The sequence below is a fragment of the Ylistrum balloti genome, unplaced genomic scaffold, assembly GCF_031769215.1.
Source record: "Ylistrum balloti isolate Yb309-2 unplaced genomic scaffold, AGI_CSIRO_Ybal_v1 Utg370076, whole genome shotgun sequence".
Lineage (NCBI taxonomy): Eukaryota > Metazoa > Mollusca > Bivalvia > Pectinida > Pectinidae > Ylistrum > Ylistrum balloti.
The window spans coordinates 235,271-242,525 of record NW_026782115.1 but is presented as its reverse complement, the minus strand read 5'-3'; positions in this window follow the sequence as shown (position 1 = coordinate 242,525).

Sequence of the window (7,255 nt, the reverse complement as noted above, 5' to 3'; positions counted from 1 at the left end):
CTATAAACATGATATCCCCTGACCACAGACGAATATTCATACATAAAAGACATTTTTTCCACACATTCCTAAACCACGTGGTAGATGACCTTTACCTTGTGTACATTGGTGTCGCGCGCTCAGCCCAGTAACGACGACTGAATAGGCATAGTCCATTACTTAACAGGTAAGATAGCCATTGATACAGCAGATTAAGAAATAATATTTTCATGTGTGATAGATTATCTGACAGAAACAAATGAAGCAGTTAGATATCTCAAATGACAATTAAAATAGTTGTGCTAAAACAGTATGAATGGAATTTTATATCTTTATCATAAACAAATTCCCTTTCGTGTCATCATGTTAAGATGATCTGAAACAATTTATCGACGAGCACATAATGACAAAGTGCACCTTGTTACATAGAGGTTGACACTAAAATTATGGCGACCACAGACACATCACATTCTCACAAAGGGGGCCGAATCAAGTCGTATGAAATTTCTTTCAAGTTAAAATAAAAGTTGTGGAGTTTGCCTAGGAATGGGGAAACAGCAAAGCATCAAAGCAGTACGGTATAGATAGGAAGCGAATTCGCAATTGGAGACAAAAAGAGAGTGAATTCAAAACCTCTTCAGTACAAAACACCTCAAAAAGGAAAAGGAATGTTCCTGGTGGTGGCAGATTTTTTAGTACTGAATTTGTTTCTTTTACATCTAAGATGGTCTCTAATAAGCGGCCCCCCCCTTTATTGCATTTAAGCGCCCTGGGTGCTTATTGAATCAAATACGGTATTATAATCATGTTTATTATATTATATTATGGACTGGTGTCTAGATGCAGTTATATTGTTCCGGTCAGAATGTGTCTTCCATTCTTTGTTTTACACTGTGAAATGAGGAAAGAAACTTTTCACGTAAACTAAGTACCATTAAGGTTAAATTAAAATGTATATTTAGACATTGCTGTCATTCTTAGAATGGCCACATACCTATTTCACCTACTAAGTTATGTTCACGACAAAATTTAAAGGCTAGTGAGACATCCAATTTTGCTATATTCATGACATAGGGGAAATTAACTCCATTCCGGAAGTTGGTTGTTTTGTTGTTATTTTGTTTTTGAATCTTGAAAAGTTGTTTTAAATGTTTTAAAATCATAATTCAGATTGAATCTAGATAAAATGGCGACATCTGAAACTTTCAAGATATATCGCAAGCAAAGATATCAACTTGCAGTCAAAGTACGCTACACTATATATGCACCATTTAAACAGCCAGGAAAGTATCTAAAAACGACTATAATGTTAAAAACACTACGAGAAAACGATATAAAACGTTCTATTTTCCAATAGTATGCTACAAAAATAAGACTTTCTGTTAATAACTAAAATTAAAAGTCACTGCAACCATTTTTATTGATATTTAAAAAATAAAGGATGTAAACATTGCGGTCTTGATCTAATTTATACATTATCGCTCGTAACCCTGATGCCGAGAAAGAAGCAATATGGCGGACGCAAATACATATAGGCGACCAGGACCTAAAAGTTACTTTACAGAAAGTGCCAGAAAGCGTTAGAATAAGGAGTCAAACCAGAAAAGAGGACAGGAAAGAATTTATATTAGACAGGAGATCGATAGATAGCGAAAGATGAAGGAGGATCTTGGACTGAATACGGATTCGGAATTTGCGAAGCTGCTGCTTGACTGGTTAGCTTAACGTCAGCCCTATAATTATAACGTATCCGCCTGTCATTGATTATAATCCAATATCCAGTGTTTGACGTGTGAATATGTTATGAACAACACTACTAAAAGTGTTATCTGATAAATGTTGAATGAAAATAGTGGTGTTATTCGCTTGAATTTACTATCGACAACGTGTGTTTGTTGTTGACTGCAAGGTGGGGCCCAATTGGGGGTACTCGTTCTAAGTGTAAAATATGACGGTACTGGTGTTACTGTGAGAATAACGACCGTGATGATAAACATAACCTTCATAATAAACACATAGACACATGTTGAATAGTAAAAATATATATTAATGTGTACAGACTAAATATCAGTTCTTGTGCATTTCTGCACAATGAGTTTTTTTCATATCCGATTGTAGTTACCCCCTTTGGGACCCTACTAGTTTAGCGCCCACAATTGCCATAGATAATTCTCGCACGACAAGCCTGAACAAATCAACCGAGCGTGAACATGTTTATAAACAATAGTCAAGATAAATAATGTTCCGACGCCGAAAATATGTACAAAAACAACAAATTTGACGTTATAGGCGCGTGTATCGCTTTATTATGGATATATTTTATCATTCATAAGCCGAATTCTCCATTTCCCGATGTTGAAATCTAAGGTAATATCCGCTTTAAATCATGCCAATATCTGTGATCTCTTTCAATGAGTGTCTTTGTAGCAACTATTGACAGATATCAGCTCAGCTATTGCTCAAACCAGTAAGTAACTTATTACAAGTCTTCAGATGTGTCATAATACATGAATATCTTGAAATTAGATAGATGTTAAGTACAACGTGCTTGGAACAATCCGGGTTCTCGATATGCCTACTCTTTATGAGACAAAGAAAGATGTCGTTGTACGAAGACAATGTTAAACAGATTATAGTAAGTTCCATACTAATAACATATTTCACCTTAAACAAATTGCAGTCAGTTCCATAATGATAACATATTTAATCTGAGTTTATCTTCCTATTTTTAACTTTTTGATCGATTACCTATGGCACTAAACTCGTTTTAATACATGTATGCATAATATAACAGTTGAGTTTTACCATTAAGAATTTATGTTCTCGTCATAAGCATAAAGCAATGGGATTAGGTGAACTCTACTTAAAGCTTCTGAAACGAGCTGGAACACAGATTGCATCTTCGCTCACTTATAATAAGCATGAATATTCAAAGTGGTAAATTTCCTAGTAATTGGATGCTCAAAGTCATATATTAAAATATTTAAATTATACCTATTGTAATCCCGTTTCACTAATAATGTATTTAATGATACCTACTGTAATTCCGTTTTCATTACCGGTGATACTTACTTTTTTACTACCAGTGTATCTAGTGATACCTACCGTGTTTCCGTTTCATTACCAGTGTATCTAGTATCTAGGATACCTACCGTGTTTCCGTTTCATTACCAGTGTATCTAGTGATACCTACCGGGTTTCCGTTTCATTACCAGTGTATCTAGGGATACCTACCGGGTTTCCGTTTCATTACCAGTGTATCTAGTGATACCTACCGGGTTTCCGTTTCATTACCAGTGTATCTAGGGATACCTACCGGGTTTCCGTTTCATTACCAGTGTATCTAGGGATACCTACCGTGTTTCCGTTTCATTACCAGTATATCTAGTGATACCTACCGGGTTTCCGTTTCATTACCAGTGTATCTAGTGTGTTTCCGTTTCATTACCAGTGTATCTAGTGATACCTACCGGGTTTCCGTTTCATTACCAGTGTATCTAGGGATACCTACCGGGTTTCCGTTTCATTACCAGTGTATCTAGGGATACCTACCGGGTTTCCGTTTCATTACCAGTGTATCTAGGGATACCTACCGGGTTTCCGTTTCATTACCAGTGTATCTAGGGATACCTACTAAAATCTTCTTCGGCTATTCAAAAGTTTAAAACACAACGTAACAAAGTCAATAATATGAAAAAGTACTGCAGGATACAGTTTTATGAGCATGTCCATGGCTTTATTGATAATTTCTTATCTACTGATCCCAAAGCTTACTGGAGATTAATCAAACGGTTAATAAGTTCTTGTGGTACATCTAATGACATACCAATTCTGGTAGACCCTTTTACTGATACTGTAATTACTAGTGATGTAGATAAAGCTGATCTACTTAATGACTATTTTTGCAGTATAACTAGTATTGATGATTGTGACGCCCAAGTTCCAGATATTGCTCCAAAAATCAATAAAACTTTTAATTTTATTAGAGTAAATTATATGGAAATAAAAGATGTGTTGCAAATACTGAAACTTGGAAAGGCCTCGGGCCAGGATAAAATTAGTCATTATATGCTAAAAAATGTTTGTAATACTGTTTGTAAACCACTTGAGTTACTATTTAATATGTCACTCTCTGTTGGTGTTTATCCCAAAGTATGGAAATTAGCTAAAGTTATGCCGTTGTTTAAAAAGGGTGATAGACACTCTCCTTCTAACTACAGGCCAATATCTCTACTGTTTACTGTTGGCAAAGTTTTCGAACGTGTAGTTTTCAATCATATCTATAATTATTTCATAGAAAATTCATTGTTTTATCAATATCAGTCTGGTTTCTTGCCCGGACATTCTACTTTATATCAACTGATTGAAATGTATCACAATATATGTCTAGCACTCGAAGAAAAAAAAATACATGTATCGTCTTTTGTGACATCTCAAAAGCTTTTGATAGAGTTTGGCATAAAGGTTTGTTTATTAAGTTAAAATCCTATGGAATAGACGGAGAGCTATTGGCTTGGTTGAAGGACTATTTACATCAGAGACATCAAAAAGTATGTGTTAATGGGTCTTTTTCTAAATTAGGTTTTATAGATGCTGGGGTTCCACAGGGTTCTATTCTTGGCCCTCTTTTATTTCTGATTTTTATTAATGATATAGCAGATGTATTTGATTCAGCTTCAAGACTTTTCGCAGATGACACTTCTCTCCAATGTTCTTCTTCCTCCTATCAAGAAATTCAAACTATCCTTAACAAAGACCTTGAATCTCTTAATTCATGGGCTAAAACATGGCTTGTAACTTCTAATCCTGACAAAACGGATGTACTTTTCATCTCTAATATTAATGAAATAGAAGGTTTATTAGAATTAGAATTTGATGGAAATATTTTAGATCTCACTGATAGTCACAGACATCTAGGTGTTATTCTCAACTCAAGTATCAAATGGGGGGGATCATATTGAAGTGATTTACTCATCTGTTATGAAAAAAATAAATGTTTTGAGAAAATTGAAATTTGTATTAAAACGGGATGCGCTTTTAAGAAATTATCGTACTTTTATATTACCAATTATAGAATACGCTTGCGAATTGTGGGATGGTTGTTCAAATTTGGAATCTGAGAAATTAGAAATAGCCCAACGTGAAGCAGCTAGAATTATTACAGGCCTTCCTTCTTATGCTAGTATTCATGCTTTTAATTTTGAAACGGTTTTAGAAACTTTGTCTTCTAGAAGGAAAAGAAGAAAACTTTTAACTCTTCTACAAAATGCATACTAACCAAACACCTGAATACCTTTCCTCGTTACTTTCCTCTACTGTACAAGATCAAGCTCAATATTCTTTGAGAAATAGTAATAATTATAGAATTCCCTTTTTCCATCTTTCTACAACTAATTCTTCTTTCTTGCCGTCTACTATGCGTTGTTGGAATAATCTGGATAACTCAATCAGGTCGTCATCCTCATTAAGTGTTTTTAAAAAGTCTCTAAAACCTATCGATCACATCTCTCCACCTTCTCATTTTGGGATAGATGACCGTAAATTAATATCATACTAACGAAACTTAGACACCAATGCAGTTCTTTAAATTATAATTTATTCAGGATAAACCTTGTGGATACCCCAGTTGTTCTTGTGGACATTTGTGTGAAAATTCTTATCATTTTTTCTTTATGTGTTGTCATTATAATTTACAAAGAAATGTTCTTTTTCAACATTTAGATGATTTAAATTTACCCATACATTGTGATTTAGATTTGATATTGTATGGTAATAATGATCTTTCTTTTGAAACAACCTCGAAAATTTTTTTGAATGTCCAAAACTTAATTAAATCTAGTAATAGGTTCACTTGACGTCATCCGCCTAAACTAACCCCCCCCCCTCTCTCTCTCTCTCTCTCCCCCCCCCTCTCTCTCTCTCTCTCTCTCTCTCTCTCTCTCTCTCTCTCTCTCCTAAAATATGTAGTTAGTGTATTTGTTGCCATATGGCTATTGCGTTGTCTAACTATATTTGTTATATATTGGGAAAAGGGTGTTTCATAAGTTGTAATAACTTGTACCTAATCCTGTTGTAATAATTTTTGCAATAAAATATGTTTAATTCAATTCAAAAACACGATGGCTATAGGTCGTCTTGATAATTTGGGTCTGATGATCTAAAAAGCGTAAATGTAAATATGTCTTCCCACATTTACAGGGTCAGTTGACTCTTTATGACTCTAACAATAGCCACACAAAATGATAATCGAAATTATACGAAACACAAGTACAAAAATTGTGTGGATGTTTGAACTTGTTCGGGAAAATAAGACCTGGACGGGTTGCACAAATTGAAATGGTGCCTGATTTTCTCTTTCCTTGACGGCCGATATTGGCCTGTGCGCAAGGTCCGCTTCTACGTTGGGGGTAACAACCACACCTGTTTGTCACCATTCAGCAGAAGACAAGACCAACCAGTATAAAAAATAACCCAAGAATATGGATAATTATCAAAATTTTCATCAATTATTCAGTTATTTTTTGAGCAAAGTTTTCTAAAGGATACTAATTAGAGTGATAAAAAGTCCTCAAGTAATGTTCTAATTTTATCTTTCTTTGGTGACGTCATGATGCATAAAACATATTTATGTTATTACGTCCAATTGAAAGGCAAGAGGTTTAGCGATAGCGTTTAGCTATATATTTACTTCTAAGGCATTTGTCGGACTTCAAAATTACCCTTACATAAACCAAATCGATGTATGCCCCCAATTTTTCCTTTCAAGTGCTAGACATGTTTCGAACTGCCAGAGTTAGGATAAGACATTATTAAGCGCTAGAGACGTCTTCTAAAACTTTCGTCGCCAGAACATTGACGTTGATCGGTGAGACGATGTCCAGACACGGGAGGGGTCTCGGAGATAAAAAAATTCTACCAACCAACCAAATGATAGCAACTTATGTGAACCTTGGACCGGATCATGTCATAGTATACTTGAGTAGTAACATTTAAACTGTTATGAGCTGTGTCTCCTAGTAGTAGTGGTAGTGGATCAATAGGCATAAAAATTTTATAATTGTTTCCGACGTCGCCCGATCACCGTTTCATAAACTACGTACGTACAAATACGTCTAATGGACAAACTACTAGATGCAAGCGCGTAGGTACCGACAATACTTTATCGCATATATAGGCCTGATACAATGTATTACCCTTATACTAGACTTACGCATGTCACTTTTTACAGCAGGAAAAACGATAACTTTGGATATATCAGTGTAGGAGATGCCAGTAG